Genomic DNA, 21,643 nt, shown 5'->3' with positions numbered 1-21,643 from the left:
TTCCAGCAGCAATGGAGATTTATGGAAGACTTTATGATGCAGGACTTGAAGATGGAAAGGCCAAGTTTTCTGCAAGTGAACCTTAAAAGTACTCTTTAAAATAAACCACGTTAAGAAAATGTTTGAATCCTTCCTGAATCAGATTACTCTGAAATCCAGTTGTGTAATGTTTGTTATTTCTAAATCGCTATATAATAAATATCATTGCTTATAATCAAGATGTTTTCAAGTTCAAAAGATGTTCAATTTCAAGATTCACTTTTATATTAGACTAGCGCGCGGTATCCACACGGCTTTGCCTGTAGTAGAAAATTAAAAGGTCATTTGGTTCGTCTGTATATTTACAAATAATGGATGATGAATTTCTCGCCAATGTGCTGTGTTCATTTGCTCGCCCATGCTACGGTTTCACGTTATGATAATTTGGTAATTTACTCGTCCACGGTATGATAATTCGCTCGGTAAAATATTCTTAAAATTGGAATAAAAAAAAACAAAATCGAATTTTTGAAATTTGCCTGAAGGTGCTCACCCCTATGCTACGAACTAATTCTGTGCCAAATTTCATAAAAAGTGGCCGAACGGTCTAGGCGCTATGCGCATAACAGACATACAAAGATCCAGACATACAGAGAAACAGATATCCAGAAATCCAGCCATCCAGAGACACAGACTTTCAGCTTTATTATTAGTAAAGAAGATAAAGACAGAGAATGCTGTGTTTGACTCTGAATACAGCTACACGAGGTTTTTGAATTGTAAACTGATATATTCCCCCAGGTTGCCCTATGCAGCATGCCAGCATGATGTATCGAAATCTGGATAAATTCCGGGAAAAAGGTATAGTTAAGTCTACGAAACAATCTGCAATTTACGTAACTTCAACATGTAGTTCATTTAGTAACTGTTATTTAGATGGTTTTAGTATAAAGTTGGTTTTCTTACTATAGTGAATTTGCCTTTGCCGGTTTGACATGAATTTTGTTTTTGTACACTATAATTTATTTTAGTAGATTTAAGGAAATTAAAAACTGATGGAAGAAAATAAACAATTGATTTCGATTCATAGCCTGTTATAAACACCTCTATTGTATTGATTTGTTTCCTATTAATTGAAATGACTGATCCCACAGCGAATTACAATGTAATTCCTTAAACATACATTATTAGCCGCATTAGAGTACAGGATATCAGCAGTCCAGTTATTTAGTTGTTTCATAGATGGCGACAATAAAACAATTTTGAAATTAAAAAAAAAAAAATCAGTTGCGTCATCTGTAAGTTTTGGTTGTAAAAACGATTTCAAATTAACTCTGCCATTGTTTAAGAAATCGTAATTTGGTAAGTTGAAATAATCAATGTTCTAAGCGGAAAGAAAATGTACATTTAAACCAATATTCAAACAGCAAAAAAAAAAAAAAAAAAGTCATCTTTAAACTTTTGACATATTGAAATTAATAAATAAATAAATAAATTTAAAAAAAGAAAACGGAAGTTTGGGAAATTTAAATGAAAAAAAAGCAACAATTAACAACCATTTAATACAATTTAAAATTTGTTATTTGCAAATAATGAATTTGAATTAAGCTTACAAACGAGTTAGCCTGCAGGCTAATTTGACAAGTATTTTTATCAATTTTCATCTTCCACCTTCGACCTCTCTGGGAAAAATGCTGCATCCCATGGACATACTAAATGGACACTTAGTCTCATGAGCTCAATAAATAAAATAAAAACTTTTACTATTTTCCTACTTGATCTCGCGCCATCTGCATATACAATGGTAATTTGTCAAAACAAAAGCGTCGGACATTTATGGGTTAATGCAACACGGCATGAAATCAAAGAAAAACTTAAATCATTCCAAGAACAATGGTCACGTCCGATGATTTACAACTCCTAAGGCCATCCTCCAATAGCCATTATCTGCACAGTGCGCACCTATGGGTGTTCTGTCTGGAAAAAAAAGCCACCATTCCCAAAAGGTACTCTTATCTGAGATTAAAAGAAACGAAAGGAGAGAAACGAAATGCTTATTGCGTTTCCACCAATTGCCATAGTTGGGTCACACCATAGTTCCTGGTGGTATTGTCCGAAGCGTGTCTGATTAGCTTCGTGCATTGCTGATTGCTGATTCCCAAGAATCGAGCTGTTTGGGGAAAAGCGCTTAAACCATGAGGCTCGTGAAGCAATAGCACTTTGCATGCGATGCTCCTTGGTTTATTGTTTTTTATGGAAGTACTAGCAAAAATACCCGGTGTTGCCTGGGTTAGCAATAATTATGAGAAACAATCGTTACTTGCATTTGTTTTCTGTTTTAAGTGAAAAAACTTAAAACACACCTTTTTGACGTAATTTAAAATCTAGCTTCTTCCTTACTCATAAAACTAAAGTAGCAGTAAGTAAAAAGAGCAAAATAGTATTCTTTTAGAAACGAAAACACGAAATTTAAGCGTATACAAATTTGAAGAATTTCCGAAATATGAAATTAAACTTCACATGTTTAAACAGATTTATCAGTTAATACTTATTTTTTTTTACATGAAGTCTTACCTTCTCTGTATGTCTATTGAAGAACGAACTGTTTAAAAAAATGTAGCCGCGCGCCCGTGATCCCCTTAAACTTGCCTTAGTTATTTTGGAAAATTTCAATTATTGTGGGTTGTTGGTGCGATTTAAAATGTTACCGAATTTGCGGGAATCGTTTTGGGATACCTTGGATAATGCTCCCCCTCCTTACTTTGTAAAACGGTATGTTACTAATTTTTGTTAAAGAGATATTGTCGCCGTATGCTAAAATACTTTTGGTCACCATAAAATGGCGCTAAACAATTTCATCCGTAATGTTTCCAAAATAAGTAGTAAAATTTGGCGTTGGTTTGAATTTGTGCACAAAGTCACATTAATGGAAGTTTTTGGCGCTGTTTATGGATTTGCCTAATTTAGTTGCTGGATTATTTTACAGTATAAAAAGTTTTTAAAGATTCTTTGATTGGCGATATTTTGTTTACATTCTGAAAGCTGACAAACATTATTACATAGTCTTTGGCTTCAAAAACTTCGACAGTTGAAAAAACTGCCAAATGCATCCGCTACTGAAATCTTTCTACATAAATTTTGGCGAGGTTTCTGCTGTTAGATTGGATAATGATTAAGTGTCCAATCAGCACAAATAATTATAAAAAACCCAGTAATTACAATTGAAGTTCCGTTTAAATGGAAAATAATCAGCCAAATCTAATTATTATTAGCCAATCTTGGGGAAAAAACGTTAATTTAAGATTTGACTTGAAAAAAGCCTCAAACAGTCAGACGAAACACAAAAATATTCAACAATTCTAGCTTTGAACTTGGAGTTGAGATGATACACTAAAAAATGAATTGTATTGAGGAAAGCCTTCGAACATGGAACAAAAAAGCCCAAAACTCGTTTTTCATACAACTTAGAACTTTCTAACAGATGCCATCTTCAGCAGAAAAATAAGCGCTTTTGATGGACACATAATTTTAATATGTGCACGTATTTTTTAATCGTCATATTGGGGCATTTATGCGAAAATTTGGACAAATTAGAATAAAAAAGGAACTATCAATCGGATTTTTATCGAACTGGTCTACAAACCTCTCCAGTACCAAAAAGAACAAACGGTGAAAGTTTCAGCCAAATCTGCCGGGTAGTTTCTGAGATCTTAAGGAACAAATTTACCAAAGTCCATTTTTATATATATACTAGCAAAAATACTCGGCGTTGCCTGGGTCAGTAATAATTATGAGAAACAATCGTTACTTGCGCTTGTTTTCTGTTTTAAGCGAAAGAATTTAAAACAAACCTTTTTGACGTGATTAAAAATCGAGCTTCTTCCTTACTCATTAAACTAAAATATCAGTAAGTATAAAGAACAAAATCGTATTCAATTAGAAAATTAGAAACGAAAGCACGACATTTAAGCATATACAAATTTGAAAAATTTCCGAAATATGAAGTTAAACTTTACATGTTTAAAAAGATTTATCTGTCAGTACTTTTTTTTTTTAATCTAAAACCTTCTCTGTATGGCTATTTTAAAAAATGTAGCCTCCCGTGTTCCCCTTACACTTACTTTAGTTATTTTGGGAAATTTCAATTTTTGTGAGCACTTGATGTGGTTTAAAATCTTACCAAATTTGCGAGAATCATTTTGGGACACTTTCGATAATACTCCCCCTCCTTACTAATTTTTATTATAGAAATATTGTTGCCAGATGCTGAGATACTTTTGGTCAAAAAAAAAAAAAAAAAAAAAAAAAATGGCGCTAAACGGTTTCATCCGAAATGTTTCAAAAATAAGAAGTAAAATTTGGCGATTGTTTGAAATCGTGCAAAAAGAAAAATTAATGGAAGTTTTTGTGCGGTTTATGGATTTGCCTAATTTAGTTGTTGAATTATTTTACACAGTATTTTTTTTTTTTAAGTATTTTTGATTGGCGATATTTTGTTTTTATGGTGAAAGCTGAGAAACATTATTACGTAATCTTTGGGCTCAAAAACTGCGACAGTGGAAAAAACTGCCAAATGCATCAGCTACTGAAATCTTTCTGAAAAAATTCTGGCGATATTTCTGCTGGTTGGTTGGATATAGTGAGCAAGTGTCGAATCAGCATAAATAATAATAATAAACCATTAACTACATAAGTTCCGTTTAAAAGTAAAATGATTAGCCAAATCCATTTATTTTTAGCCAATCATGTGGAAAAACGTTACTTTAAGATTTGACTTGAGAAAAGTCTCAAAAAGTCAGACGAAACGCAAAAATATTCAACAATACAACAATGCTTGGGAGTTGAGATGACACACTAAATAATGACTTGGGTTGATGAAAGCCTTCGAACAGGGAACAAAAAAGCTCATAACTCGTTTTTTATACAACTTAGAAACTTCGAACAGATGCTATCTTCAGCAGAAAAATTGGGGCTTTCGATGGACATATAATGTTAAAATGTGCACGTTTTTTTCCACCCCCATATTGGGGCATTTATGCGAAAATTGGGACTAAAATTGGAATAAAAAGGGAACTATCAATCGGATTTTTTTCGAACTGGTCTATAAACCTTCCCAGTACCAAACTGAACAAACGGTGAAAGTTTCAGCCAAATCTGCTGGGTAGTTTCTGAGATCTTAGGGAACAAATTTACCAAACTCCATTTTTATGTATTAAGATATATAGATTTATGTCGCCGATTGACGCAATGATTGTTCAATAGGTTTTGCGAAATATAATATATGTACAGCGCAATACGAATCCCCTGCCCCTTTTTTTTCTTTTAAAGAAAATCAGCAACTTTAAAATGCTTCTCTGATTATTTTAAAGTTTTTTCTAAAGCCCGTCTGTAGGCTTTATTTTATTATGATCATGTAATCATAACTTTCATAACAAATCATACTGATTTTTATTATGCTTTACGATAAGAAAGGTAATCGCTGTAGCACAAATGGTTCAGTTGTATGATATTTTTATTCAATATACGAGTACAAGGTTAAAAGCTGTCCATAAAGAATGTCGATTTTTTCCCCAACATTTTTGACCCCCTCTCCTCCCCTCCTTGTTATAAAGTGCCAAACTTCACTTTGCCCCCTCTCACTCCTTGTCACATGTCACCCAATTTTTCATAAGGACATTGTAATTAAAAAATTCTGATGTCCCGCTTTTTATTACCCTCTCCCTCCCCTTGTCACAAACTGTCACAATTTCATGAAACCCCCTCCTACATACAGGGGGGGGGGGAGAAGGGACACATTTTGGTCCGGGCCTGAGCCTGAAGGGGCCCAAGATTGATGAAATATATGTAAAAAAAATAGGGGAAAACAATATGGAGGGGGCCAGTAACAGTCATTTGTGACAGACTCCAAAATTTTTGCACACGCCCCTGCCTACCTCAAAGCGTGAAATCATTTGTGGACGACCCTTTAACATACATAAATGACTGGATAGTAAGCATTTACATTTTGAAAGAACTGCAAAATGTTAAGTCAGTCAACAGCATATTTAAAAAAAAAAAATACTTTATTGCTTATTGTAGTCATAAAAGCAACGGTAGAAAACACAACAAATGTGATAAACCACAAATTTGAAACTTATAGCGGTTTCAAAGAAACCCATTTACAATGCAAAAAAAAAAAAAAAAGAGCTTTTTAATGTTAAGTCATCCGAGAAAGTTAAGAGGAAATTAAAAGTCTTTCTCGGATGACTGTGCATCCAAAAGTTCACACTTTTTGGCACTGAAAAAGGTGTGCCTTGTAACCCCGAAACACCTGTCGGCAATTAGTTTTTAATTTATGCTTTTTCTACGTTGCTTCGTACTAATACATTGTTTCAGGAAGGCAGGGCCCGATCTAGCGAAAATGATGCCCTGAGCCTGGTAAAACTTAGTGTTGCTCTCTCAATACAATTCCGCGCATTTTCAAGTAGTTTCCGAAAAAGAAAAAAAAAGAAAGAAAGAACGAAATGTACCCTCTTTTGGTGCACCTAAAATTGTGGTGCCCGCACATCCACGGGCCAGCAGCAGGACCGTGCTTTAATCATTCCTTGCACAAATGTAATCATTTCGTAATCAGAAAAGTATTTTGAAGCTGAATATTTTAAGTTTCTTCATCTATTATTGATAATGAATGAAGTATATGTTTAGAATATATACTTTATTCATTAATGAATATAATTAGGGTTCACTCACCTCGTTTTGCGACTAGTTATTGTACTGTACTCTGGCTGGGAGCCCCCATGCTCCTTTCTATTTTTATTTCACTATACAGTCGGACCTCCATATATCGAAGTAGCAAATTGCCGAAAAAAAAAATCGATATATAGAAATTTCGATGTATAGAAACGATCTTATTTTATCCTAAAAATCTCCTAAAACATTAAAATTAAAGCTAATTTTCGTGTATGAAACTTAATTTATACGAGCACCGAATTAAATGGAAGTTAATAATTAAAAAAATAACAGAAATTACATTTTGGCGCCTTCATGCATCTTCATTCTTCGGCAATTCAACTTGATCCGCAATATTAGGGGATTTTTGTTTTGACAAATCGAGAGAAAAGTAAAAAATTAATCTACTTAACTTGAATGATTTTTACTGCAGCAAAAACGACTAGGAACGATAATCAACAGACAAAAGGGATGACTTGAAACTGATTTTACAATGTTGCTGGTTACAACTAAAATATTTGAAATAAACCTGAGGGAATTTAAGAATTCTAGAATGAAACAAGGACCTATCTACACATCTCTCAACCCTAGATTCCTTATGAGTTTCGTAGCAATCTTTAGTGAACATAATTTTCTCCCCTAACCTTTATTTTTCATGAGACAAGCAGTCTAAAGAGGAAAAAAAAATCTACGAATGTCTCGAAAAAAAATTCGATACATAGAGATTTTTTCGATATATAGAAACAATTTTTCTATGTAATGAACATAGAAATTTGCTGGGATTTCGATACATAGAAAATTTTGATATGTGGAAGTTCGATATATGGAGGTTCGACTGTATTTTTATTTCTAAATAACATTTAAACATGATCTTTATTTAATTTAATATTTTTATTCATTCAAACCGCTTAGAAAACCCCCACGGGGGAAAAAAGTATAAAACTTAAAATATCTAACAAGAAAAAAAAAATCTTAAAATTATTTTTAAAACTCTAATTAAAATTTACTTTGAAAAACCCTTGGCTAACCATTATAGTACTCCCCCCCCCCCCCCATTAGAGGAAGCCACATCCACGCAACCATCTTCTACGTCAAAATAAAGCCATGTCCCCAACCAGATACTATCAACATAGCATACCAGAGGATAACTGGCAGGGCCCCAGGTGTCTCTAGCAACGCACTTATATTTCCGTGGCATTATTGATAAATATTGTTTTAAAAATGCAATCCTTGAAATTCTTACAAAATTGAATACCTAAACAAATGCAATCTGCGCAAATGAACTGAAATTAGGCTAGCCTCAGTAGAAAGGGAAGTCATGAAATATGTCCTATAACATCAAAAAGTGTTATCCGACTAGTTCTGGATGAACTTCTTGTGTACATTTGTATTCATCCGAAGCATCTCCCATACGTCTTCTACTCAGGAATTGTCACAAAATATTTCAATACCTAATGGCTTTGTCGCACGCAAATGTTTCTTTTCCCTTAGTGTGCCGCATTTGTCATGCAGTACGTGAGGGAAATCTTATTATCATTAAGGTTTGGTTAGACCATTAATGTTAAATATGAGTCATACGTTTGAGATACACAGATTTGTCACTGATAACGAATCTTTGGATGGTTACAAATCCAGATTTAAGAATTAGGAAAACACTGGACCTCCAAGGATGCTGTGACTGGTAATATGCGATATGTAATTTATTGGCAAAAAATGAGGTGGTGTGTTTTTGTGTTTTTCTTTTTCCTGATAGGTTATGTATCGGGTGTTTAATGTGAAGCCCCGTTTATACGTTTTTGAAGGGACTGCATGAAAAAAGCGTATAAATGAAAAAAACGCTTAATAGGTATAAGTTAATGTGTATTGAACTCTGCAAAAAAAAAAAAAAAAAAATTAAAAAAACTTATAAATGATTTGGAAAACGTATAAAAGCGAAGCGTGTAAACGATGCTGCATTGTAGATTCAAAAAGTTTGGAAACGAAATAATGCATAAATGTAAAGTTAAAATTCTTCTTAGTTTTATCCTTTTCTTGCTTAGTTTTCATTTACGAATTGAAAAGAACTATTAGACCTTTTCAGTGCCTATTCAGTGTAGTAACAATTATAATTATTAAGGATGAATAACATCTCCTCATTTATTCAAGGTACTGCAAGCGATTGTGTTGGCAAAATATCAATATGGTTTTAAGTTCAAAGAACAGTCTTCTACACAGAATTGTGCACTTGACAGAGACTTTTTCAGCCGACAAGAAAGTGATCTGTGCTCTGTTAAAGCATCAGGAAAACTGCAAGGCAAGTACTGAGTAATATTTACCATATTAAGTAATATTTATATGTTGTGCAGTACTGTACAATGGAGTGTTTGCAGCAGGACTGCGGAACCGGAGAGAAAACGACCGACTCCTCTTCCGGAAAATTTTGAGCCTCTGACTCTGACTACGGAAGCACTGGCAGAGTTGCGGGGTTTGAGGGAATATGACGGACTCAAACTTCGACTCTTTAAACTTTCAACTCCTCACTCCGAGTTAGACTCCTTGACCCCAAAATCAGTTTCACTCCGACTCCGACTTCTCAGCGCTGGTTTGCAGTATGGAGGAAGCTTTACAACAAATTTTACTGGGGGAAAAAAACGATCGCATCATCAATCAGTTGTTGTTTTGCTATTTAGAATTTTTTGTACAGTAAAACTTTACAGTGAAATAGGACTTAAAGGTAAAATGTATTGTCAACATGAATGGTACTATGTTTTCAGTAAATTTCCCTGTTTTTTTTTTTATATACTGAGACGAAACATAAAAAATACGCACTTTTTCTGACTCCAGGAAGTGGTTAAAAGTTGTTCAGATTGCATACCACATAGAATAATTTTTCTCTTTGGAACAAAAGAACATCGCACAAATTTTGATTTTTTTTTTTTTTTTTTTTTTGCAAGCAATAAATTGATTTCTTTTTTCTACAACCACATTGACTAAATATTTTCGTTTTGCACTTCATAATTCCATTAGTAAGGATTAAATGATTGAGTACCACCTACAACATAACCGGGTCGTAATGGTAGAGGCTTCCACGTGGTGCGGCCTGGGTGATGCTAAGTCCCTACCCTTCACCTCTTACGGATGTTTAAGCAGATCTGTATCTGTTCAGCGGCTTTGGGATGGTAAATTTAGCAGGCAATTTCCGATCCACATATTATATCTGAACCCACGGCATTTAGAGTTGTAAATGGTCATGAACAGTTTCGATGAGAACTAGAGGACGTTCACATACCCTAAAAGGGGGAACCCGTTTTACCCGAAAAAGGATTGGTACCATGTGTTCTTCCCGTTTCGTACCATCTGTATAGCCCCATGTTATTATTTTTAGCAATCTAAATGTGATCCTAGTATTAGTACAGTAAAAATAGGGGTCGGACCCAAACATCCAAAAAAAAAAAGCTAAACCTGGTGCAAATTGTTTATTACCCTCCCAATAAGAACAGGTAAAAAGTCCCATCCCATTGTGCGTCGGGTTTCGGAATGGAGGGCATCTAAAAATTGCTGTTTCGAGCATTTTTTCGGAATTTTTAGAGTAAATTTCAAGAGGGAATATTATATCATACTAAATTTAAAAGCATGAAAATAAAGGCGTTTACCCCCAAGAGGGATGACACAACCCACCTAGAGCCCCCCTATCCCCGTAAAACGAAGCAGTACCCCCATTCCCCCCTCCATACATATCAAATGGAAATATTATTTTATGCAAAGTTAAAGTTAGTAATCAAGTGTGTCCATCCTCCAAGTGCGATGGTGCCCCTCCTCCCCAAAGCTACAGCACCCCCCCCCCCGAAAAAATATTATACGCCAATCCGCCCCCCCCCCCCTCCTTTCCATTTCAAGTAGAAGTATTATTTCATGTAAATTTAAAATGTATTAAATCAGGACTGTCCACTCCACAAGAACAGTAGCTCACCTCCCAAAACAAAATAATATACTTAAAGATTACCCCCCTCCCCCTCTGATGGCACATTTGACTATATGGTCAGAAAAATTATGCTCAACTGGTTTTTTTTTCCCCTTTTATTATATTGCTTTTCTGCAGAACTTAAAAGTAAAATTTTTAGTTTGCGTTATAACATGCATGCCTCAAATACGTCATCAGATAGAGATAAAAGCTCCATCAGAATTGGAATTTTCAAAGCTTGTAACAAAAAGTTTTCGTTATCAAGATCTCTTTTGGAATCTAGATCCTCAGCAAAATCATTATTGTTGCAGCTATGTCTAACACAGTTTGCGCATATAGTTGAGCACTTCAGTCCGCTTTCAGACTTATCAAACATTCATTTTTCCAATAATCCCTCAGAGCAAGCACAAGATATGAGGCAAAGAAAGTCTTCTAGAGCGGAAGGCTTGGCTGTTGTAATAGGACGCAGATATTTCTGTGGTGCTTTCTCCTTCTTTGTACCCATCAAAAATGGCACTAGCTTTCCCATACTTATAAGTGACATAGACACAGCATTGCTGGCATATTTCCTTGAGGCTTGCAGATCATTACCAAAAAAAAAAGGAAAAACATGCTCGAGAAGGTATCTTCCATCTATAACATACACTGTAAAAAATATCTGTTCAACCTTTAACCATAATACGGTTCAAACTGAAAGTCCACTGTTGATGTAACCATAGTTTGGTTCAACTGTGTTCACATCAACCACCGCGTGTCACGTTTAGGTTCGAATCAAAACATAAAGCACCAAAATTAGGTGCTTTCATCGTCAGCCAATCAGAGCTTCTGTTCAACCAACGAAGTGAAATGAAGTTACTCACTGTCGGCCATGTTTATTTACCTTCCGGGGCGCAGCGGTAAGTACGTTAGTTTTATATTATTTTGATGCAGTTAATGCTGCTCATGATCACTTTTAGTTTTCACATTTAAAATATAAGAAACGCAAATAATTTAGACTATAAAATTTTTGCATACCCATGGTAATATCGACTTAAATAATGCATTTTGAAGTTCGCGTAGGCTTAGCTGTATATTTAGAGATATATTTAGAGCTTATAGTAAATGTTCCAATTTGTGAACTAATGATTTTAAAAGAGGTTTTTGATGATCAACTTAAGTACATGAAATACAACTTGTTCAATATTCCATGTTTACTTTTAATGAAGATTGAGGGTTTTTGGTTTGAAAATAAGTTTTAAGCTGAGCTTGGGTGGGGAGCGAAGGGGGACTCTTCTAACGAAAAGATGACGGTAGTTTTGCTAGCATTAATCTGTATTCTCCATCTATTGAACCATTTGTTGATTTTGAACGTCTGTTTTTAGAGTCCTAATTGGGCGGCAAACGATTGGCCATAATTTTTTGAGATGAAACATGTATCATCGGCATACTGAGCTATTAGAATCGGTGGCGTATATATGTTTTTATTTTAGAGGGGGCCCAAAACCAAGATCAGCTCCTCCTCCCCCTTTCCCCTTTTTGCAATTTCCATTTTTCTTGGGGGGGGGGAGCAACAATGCCATGGATCTTTTCATTCTTTTCGAGGTGGGGCAAGGACTTCACACTGTCACCCAGTGGCGCAACCAAAAAAAAAGGAGTGCACTATTAAAAAACTCTTGCTTGGGGGCGGGGGGGGGGAATTAGTCCAAAATATTGTAGTGCAAAGAACGCAGGTTTAGACAGATTCTGGTAATGCTACGGTGAGGGAAAATTCGGGGGCTTTCTGCGAAAATTTTTAGAAATTAAAATTTTAAAAATGCTGTTATGAACTATTTGTTGACACTAGGGTAATGAAAGGAACGAGACTTCTTTAAATTGCTTGCCCAATTCAATTCTAAAAAAAAAAAAAAAAAAAAAAAAAAAAAAAAAAAAAAAAAAAAAAAAAAGAGAAATCCATCACCCCTCTGTTCAATTTTTCGAAATTGATGTTTAATAAACGCAGTTTCGGACTAACTTTGATGATGTTACGGATAGTGCGGTTTTGGTTTTCGGCCCAAAAACAAATTTGAAATTGAAGTCTTAAAAAACGAAGTCGAAGTTCTTAAGAGATATTCAGTGATATTAGGTGGTGGGATTTAAACCCTCTCCACTTTTCAAAATTGTAGGTTTTTCATTTTCAGATTTCATACGAGAGCAGTCGGAGCGTCGTCCAAATTTTTTTCATAATTGAAGTTGTGAAAAACGTGATTGCGGACCATATTTGGAATCGTTAGCGGTTTTGATAACGTTAGCATGATTACCTAATGAATAGTCAGCAACTTTTGAAATTTTTTATTTTAATGTTCTTTTCAAAAGCAATTCTGATTTTTCCACAACATTAGGTAATTTTTGGAAAGGAAGAGAGAATCCTCTCCTGAAAGATAAAACTCAATTTCAGGTTATCTTTGGAGATTTTTCGAAGTAATTAGAGGTTAGGGATTTTCCTCCAAAGTTTTTCAAAATTAAAATCCTATAAACTACTACCTATTGTAACTCACTAGGTTTGGTTTCAAAGATTAATTTCGTGTTAGTCAAATTAATGTTTAGCTCAGGGTTAACCCACCGGATCCTGAGCTAAACACTAATTTGACTAACACAAAAGGTGGGTTGTCAGTTAGGTTAGCTAGTAGTTTATAGGAGGCACAGACTTCAAATGGTGAATAAAAATTAAGAGATTGTATATAATTAGTTAGGCATTAAAATACTTTGTCGCATAATATTTAAAATCAGTGTTTATTTTACAATTGGTTGTTTAGTTTGGGGTAATTCTTGTATTGGAATTGTAAAAAAAATTTGATTTATTGGTTTGGGTAGGAAATCGTATGTAAATATGACCAATTACTTTTGCTTTTTTTAAATTATTTAAAAATAAAGGGTCGATACCTTAGTGAAAGGATGTTGATCCAGGGACCTTCCTCCAGAAATGTTTGGAAATTGATGGTTGAAAAGCGCCAGAATAAATGCATTTTTAGGACATCAATTTCCATTATTACTCCAATCGAACTACTAAAACTTATTTTCAATTTCTTGCAGGGGACGAGAGTTAAGGAGAGAAAAATTTTGAAGACCGTTCTTTTCAGACTGACTAGGGAAAAAGAAGGGGGGGGGGGGCTGGAAAGAAAGAGAGGGGAACTTAAGTTGCAAAGCAATAAACTGCATCTGTGAAATATTTTTAATTTAAAGATTTCTTTTTGAAGGAATCGAATTTTCCCCCCTACATTATTTGCTTTTCTTTTTGTTAAAATAACTTCACTTTCCCAAGACGCGTTCTTTTCTTGAGTAAGCGTTTCGGAACCCCTGACTCCTTCTGAACACCACGCCATCGCCTGGTGCCTTCTAACGCAGGATTACCAAACTTTAACGATTTGCAGCACCTTTTGAAGAATTAGAATTTTCTCACGGCATCCTACTCTAGTTTTATGTACATATTATTATTACTATGGACACTTTGCCACGCCTCTCACCTCCTCCTGCAGCACCCAGTGATCTGGGCAGTCATTCCAAGCTCGTCAGCTTGCGAGATCGAGATTCTCGCTCACGTGATCGGTTGTGACGTAGGCATGTCGCAAAGTAGCATTCTAATCTACTCGAACCTAGCCGCAAGATAAGTTCAGATTAAAACTTATTTTCAAACCAAAAACCCTCAATCTTCATTAAAAGTAAACATGGAATATCGAACAAGTTGTATTTCATGTACTTAAGTTGATCATCAAAAACCTCTTTTAAAACCATTAGTTCACAAATTGGAACATTTACTATAAGCTCTAAATATAATACAGCTAAGCCTACGCGAACCTCAAAATGCATTATTTAAGTCGATATTACCATGGGTATGCAAAAATTTTATAGTCTACAGTATTTGCATTTGTTATAAAGGGTGTCCCAAAATTAACGCAAGATTTGAATTTGCCGCCATTTTTGCAATAAATTGTGGGCAATCTTGAAAAAAGAACAATTTGGCAGCTGAGGGTCTAGGGTTATTACAAATCGAGCGTTTTCGATTCTGTAATGCGTTTTCATTATCGAACAATTGTTTGAAAAATAATGAAAGTTTGGGCGGGTCAAGCAGTTTACTGTTATTGGCGCTCGATATCGCAATTAGGTAATGTGCAGGTGGTTGTGGGATTGCTGACATAGACGTTTGACTTCAAATAACCCCATAGGGAGAAATCTAATGATGTAAAATCACACGATCTAGGGTATAATTCATATCACCGAAATGAGAGAGTACACAAACAAGAAATTCCTCATGCAGTGATTGAATTGTTTCGCTGGCTGTATAATAGCATAACACTCCATTTTTACTAACCCTAAACTCCCAGCTGTCAAATTGTTCTTTTTCCATGGCTGCCAACAATTCACAGCAAAAATTGTGGCAAATTCAAATCTTGCGTTAATTTTGGGACACCCTTTATTTTAAATGTGAAAACCAAAAGTAATCATGAGCAGCATTAATTGCATCAAAATAATACAAAACTAAGAATTGTAACTTCGTACTTAGCGCTGCGCCCCGGTAAGTAAATAAACAATACCGACATTTTGTATCAGCATTTAATATACACTTTGTCCAGGGTTGTGTCCAAGGGGAGGGTTTTGGGGGTTAAACCCCTCCCATTGGGGAAAATATAATAAAAAAACCAAAGAAAAGTACATATTTGACTTAAAATTAACTTTAAGGTTAAAGTTTGTGTACAGCATTTAAAAAAAAAAACATTCTCTTTGAAGTTTTGAAGCAATTTTTTTCTTTTTTCTAGTTTGTCTGAAAATAAGTCGTCAAAATGCTACTACTCCAGATACCCCCCCCCCCCCCCCCTTCGCTGTGCCAATAAAATTACGGAGCATCTCTAATTTTGTGTTCAGATCTTCAGTTTTGCTAAATTTCCAGAAAATGCCCCAAATACCTAACATCATTTAAATTGCATCCAAAAATCGCTTAAACGTGGTTTTGGATTTGTTTCAGTTTTTAAAGGTCCTAAGGTTACCAAACATCGTCACCTCAGAATAGTGATGTAAAATACCTGGGTATTTATTTTTAGGGGTAAATACCCAGGGTATATACCCGGGTAAATACCTAAAGTGGGTATTTACCTGGGTATTTATTTCAAAAATTTATATTCAACTAAAATACTTTTCTCTGTGTATTCCACTACGAATATATACAGGGTCTATTTCAAAAGTAACGCAATTTTTTTTAAAGTAATTTATTGAACAGATTTGCACAAACATTTAAAATTCTTCAAAGTAATGTCCTTCGGCTTCTGCCATGACTGGTAAGTGCCCTGAAAGGCATTTTTGGGGAATTCCCCATAAGGTCTTCTTCATAGCTGATTGGATCTCTTCTAGGGATGAAAAATGGGTTCATTTCAGGCCTACCTTAATCCGAGGAAAGAAGTCTGTCAGACTGTAGGGGGCTGGGACAGCATTTTCACTTGGGGTTTGGACAAATACTCGTGGACTCGCAGCTCATTATGGCACAGTGCTTCGGCACAAACTTGCCTCACACTTTTCTCATCACTAAATGTTGAGTAATGCGAAACACAGCAGTAGACGACATGTTCAGTTCATTTGCAACCATCTTGATAATCAATCGAGGGTCAAAGTCTAACAATTGAGGAACACAAGCCACATTGTTGTCGGTTTTGCTGGTTGACAGTCGCCTAGAGCGTTGTTCATCTTGAACCCTCAACCCTCTTTAGAGGTCTTTAACCACCTCGAAACTTATGAATAGGACAGAGAAGAGTTCCCGTAAGCCTCACCATGGGCGCCCATATAGGGTGCTGTTTAATAGGTAAATTTTTATCGACTGGTAAAATTAGTAAAATTTTGTTTTTTCAATTAATGTTTGAAAAGTTTTTTGTATATCGAACTCAATTTCAATAAATTTTGTATCAGCATTTCATATAGACTTTGTCATAACTGTGTTACATTTTATTGATTTGAATTTGTATTGGTTGAAATGTTCCACCCTTAGAATTCGTTGCAGTTGGATAAAATTGACATGACATGCATGTTAAATGAAAAAAAAATTGCAAGATATTTTTTACTAGGATTATTTTACCATTAACCAGTGAAATGAAATTCCAATAACTTTTTGCTGATTAATAGTTAAATTTTTTTTTACTGGTTAAATTAGTAAAATTTTGTTTTTCCAATTTATGTTTGAGGAGTTTCGTGTGTATCAAACTCAATTTCAACTCATTTTTTCAGCATTTTATATACACTTTGTCGTAACTCGGTTACATTTTATTGGTTTGAATTTGTATTGTACTAACATGCATGCTATGAAAATTTTTTGATGAATGAAAAATTTAATGAAAGACTTTAATTGTGTTATTGTATTAGGATGTTCAATTGAAACCTGGTCAGTGCGTCCAACTTTGCATTAGACGTTTATGGCTCCATGTAGCTGTGTGTGTGGTGACCCCATGTATAGGTAGAGAGACTGATGCAAGCACAAAGTTTGACTTTACATAGTGACTATGTCTACATGAGGAAGGGAAGGTTGTCATTTAACTTATCGTTCACAACAGAACAGGCAAGTTCACAGGAAAATTCAACTCAAACACGGTCAGTGTGTCTAACTTTGCATTAGACATAAGACTTTGCAGTAGACGTTGCCCCTTACATCTAATGCCCAAGTTAGACGCATTGACCGGGTTTCAGTTGAATGTCCCTGCGAACTCGCCTGTTCTGTTGTGGACGAAAAGTTGAGTGTCAACCTTCTCTTAGTCGTACAGCCACACTGTCGCTATGTAAAGTCAAACTTTGTGCTTGCATCAGTCTCTCTACCAATACACGGAATCACCACACATGCAGCTACATGGATCCCCTTACGTGTTTTGCAAAGTTAGACACACTGATTGGGTTTCATTTGACGGCCCCTAATACAATAATTCAGGAAAAAGAATAAGTAGAGTTTGAAATTAGATATTTTTCTTGATGTACCTCATAAACATTACTGAAATTTTTTTATTAATTAAAAAATAATTCTTAATTAAAAACTAAAACAAACAATACTAATAGGAAAAAAAGTATGGATCATCCAACTACTGGTAATTTTCTGGATGAAAAAGAAAAGTACAGTTGGCTCTCTGTTTAACGACATTCTATTTAACGACTTTCTCTATTCAACAACCGCTTTTCACCTTCCCAGATGGTCCACTGTAGTGTTAAAAGCATTCTATTTAAGGACAATTTTTTATGGTCTCTTGAAAGTCGTTAAACAGAGAACCAACTGATACCAAAGACAGAAACTGGAAAATTCACTATTGGAATTTAGACATTATTTAAACATGCTTTATGTAAATTAAAAAGATTTATCAAATTTGATGAAAAATGCAATTTATTGGTAGAACTATGCTAATCTTGCTATTTTTTAAAGCTAACTACAGTAAAGAGTAAATTAAGAACTTTTTTCCTTTGGAGCAAGTCTTGCAATTTTTCTTTTGTTAGGGGATAAGACAACTAATAAATTGTTTTTCAAAAAAGCAGAATATTTTATTATGTAAATTACTTTTAATGCAACACTATTAATATAAATAATTGAAAGAGACAGCTGTTGTAAATTATATTTCGAAACATATAGAAGGTTTTTATGACGTCAGATAAGTTATAATTTACTGCTGTGTGATGGCGTAAAGTGAAAAATAAATGTACGCCCCCATAAAAACATCTAGCGCTGGATATCCTGTAAAAATCAATATCCTGCATTCCTAAAGGAAAATAAGTAGCAGAGTTCTGTAATTATCAATATTTTATGTTCTTGCCACTGTATGCATAGTATCTCAACTAATAACTGACTGGAAATTTTAACATAATAAAAATTAGGTATCTTCTAAAACAGTGGCGCCGACTCCATGGGGCTTGAGGGGGCCCGAGCCCCCTCAAAAATATTTTTGAGGGAGCGGAGCCCCCCCAATAAATCAAGAAAATTATAAGTTACATTATGCTTTCTAAACTCATAAATTTATCTTTTATTTTCCTTGTTTGAAGATAGTTTACCTTGTAAAATATATTCAGTAATGAGTTAAAACAAATAATTATTACGGTTGTGTAAGCAGGTTAACTGAAAACGAGTGGCGCGAATGATGATAGTGTTACAGTGCTGCGAGTACTGTAAAAATTTGTCCCAGTGCGCGAACTTACGGGTCAAGCCTGTTGCCGGTGGGCAGCGCTGCGGCGCGCTCACCTAAGTGTTGCTGATCTGGAAAAATATATATGAGAGTTTGATTTGTATATAAAATGGGAGGCGTGATAGTTTTGAATACTTTTGGGAATCGTGTTTGAAAGAAAACCTTCACAAAATGATGATCCTTCCCTTCCTCGGAATCGACGTGTACCAAAGAAGTATGAAAACAATGAAGGCAGCTCACCGCACACTTTCAAAATCCCAAAGGAAAACATTTGACTCGCGCTACTTATGCGAAATAGCTATAACACGATTTTTTCTCCAGTATTCAGAGCTAACGCGAATTCCTCACCGCAACACGAAAATTCTCGGAAGGGAATCGTGGTGTGTTCGTATCAGCTTTGTTATTGGGTACTAAAAAATTTTTTTTCATGAATGTATCTTTATCCTTTTACCATCGCTGAGAGTAGAAGTTCCCTTTTCATTTTAAATGCGAAAGTAAATGAAATATAATGACACCTAAGAGCGCTGTTTCATCTAAAGTTTGTGAAGATAAAAAGAGAAAGTTTCATGACAATTAAAGAAAAGCTAGAGCTTCTTGAAAAGCTGATGGTCAACTAAAAAATGCGTTGAAGGTAGCACGAGAATTAGGTATGAGTGATTCTTCCGTACATACAATTACAAGTCAAGAAAAGGAAATCCGTAAAAATTCACCGAGTAGTGTCTTGCAAAAATTTATGAAAATGGAAACTGCTCATGTATTGTGTACGAATATCATTAATTGATCGACTGTACAGTACAACTAAAGATGCATTTGCTTTTCTTACTATATACTGTGTCTACCGTATACCGGTTTATTTTTTCTTTCTTTCCCATTAATCATTGATTTTGTACATCGTAGCAGTATTTTATGTTGAATAAAACGTTTTTTTTTTAAATACAAGTAAACATTCAGTTCTTTATGTAAGAGACAGTAATGTACAGTTAGTTAAGAGATGGTTTTTAACAGTTTGAGGGGGTGTTTACAAGTGTCTAAAATAATTGGGTACGTTTATAAAAAATTTTACACATACCCTTTTCCACAACGCGAAAATTCGACCTACGCGAGAGGTCTTGGAATGCATCCCTCGCGTAAGACGGGAGTTGACTGTACTACAAGGCAATATACATTGAGGTTTGTAAAATGGTGCAATTTTGCATTATTGGGCGATTTACATCAACTAGACGCACACAAGTCATTGCAGTTGAACAAGAGTGCTTGCCTTTGTTAAACAGAGGTGAAAGAGAAGAGAACATTTTGAAAAATCAACTGAGTTTTTCAAAAATGACCTAGACATTGAGAGACTGCGTTTACACTTGAATATGTTAGCCGATGTCACTAATGTAAAAACAACTGGTCTTAAAAAGCATGCGTAAATTAAATTTCCTTTTTACAAAAATACTGTGTGTGTTTGTATTTATTTCTTCCGTTTTTCGAAGCCAAAAAATATGTGTCGGGCTTGTCGAGTTTTCGAGGTTCTAATGTTGATTATATGATTTTAAAAAAACTTTCAAACTCACTATTTTTTATCTCAAATTTAGAAAATTTCCTGCGGCATGCCCCCTTTCCCCCGATATTTTTTAAGTCGGCGTCTCTGGCAGTGCCGTTCAATGCAAGTCAAGCGCCCTACCTTTTCCATGCCTAGCTACGGCACTGCATGACTCCCCATAAAATAGAACAAAAAAATGTCTCTTACTAAGACAAGTGACATGATCTAGTTGAACCAGAAAAATTTGTATACCTATTTTTGGATTGTTTTACTTTGAAAACGCCATGCCACTTGTTTTTTAAATTATACACACCAGAAAATATGTAAATTGGCATTTTCAAGGCACAACAATCGACCTTTATTTGGGGGGGGGGGACCTCCATGGGATTACATAACCCCTAAACCCCCCGTGATGACTGGGCCAGCCCCCCCAATGATTTTTGCAAGTCGGCGCCCCTGTTCTAAAAACAGCATATCAGTTAAAAATTTTGGCTCCTTAAGTCAGAAATTATAAAACCTTTGAGAACAATAAATCGTAACCTATTTTAAGAACTGTAGTACCTTATTGGTATTAATTTCTTTTTTACTTTATTAATGCATTTTGATTGTCAAAATGGTTCGAAATGTAGTTAACTTTTTTTCAGATTACAATTAGATTGATGTTAAGGAAAAAAATATAAAGATAAAAAATGAATGTCAATTAGGAATACAGTAAAACCTGTAAAGTTGACCACTTGTCTAAGTTGACTGCTTTTGTCAGGAACGGAATTAGTCCTATCTTATATAATGAAGGAAAACCTCTCTATCTTGACCACTAATATACACCAGCTTTTGTTTGGAGAAATGTAAAAAACTAGGGATGCACCGGATATCCGGTATCCGGCTGATTTTTAACTATCCGGAACTATGAGGTATCCGATCCGTCAAACCACTCCGGATCCGGATATCCGACAGTTTTTTGCAGGATATCGGGCAGTTATCCGGTAAAAATGTGAGAGATATCCGTCGGGTATCCGAATCCGGCAGGTAAGGGGGCATCTGATATCCGGTATCCAGCAAAATCACTATCTGGTGCATCCCTAAAAAAACCCTTTGTAAGTTGACCAACAGGCAAAAGCATTAAATTGTACTAGAGGTTTCATCAGTTATGCCTCAAATAATAACCAGACATTTTAGAAAATCCTATGAATATTTATGTTTTCATCGAAAAACATTGGCCTGATGTTATGTCCTAGAAAATGCGCCAAACTTCAATAAGGAGTTATTTTGTTGAAAAGTAGATTATTACCATGGTTACAAATGTTCAAGAAAAAATCAAATGAAGAATTTGAGTAACTTTCGACT

This window comes from Uloborus diversus, chromosome 6 (assembly GCF_026930045.1).
Source record: "Uloborus diversus isolate 005 chromosome 6, Udiv.v.3.1, whole genome shotgun sequence".
NCBI lineage: Eukaryota > Metazoa > Arthropoda > Arachnida > Araneae > Uloboridae > Uloborus > Uloborus diversus.
This window is presented reverse-complemented; position numbering follows the sequence as displayed.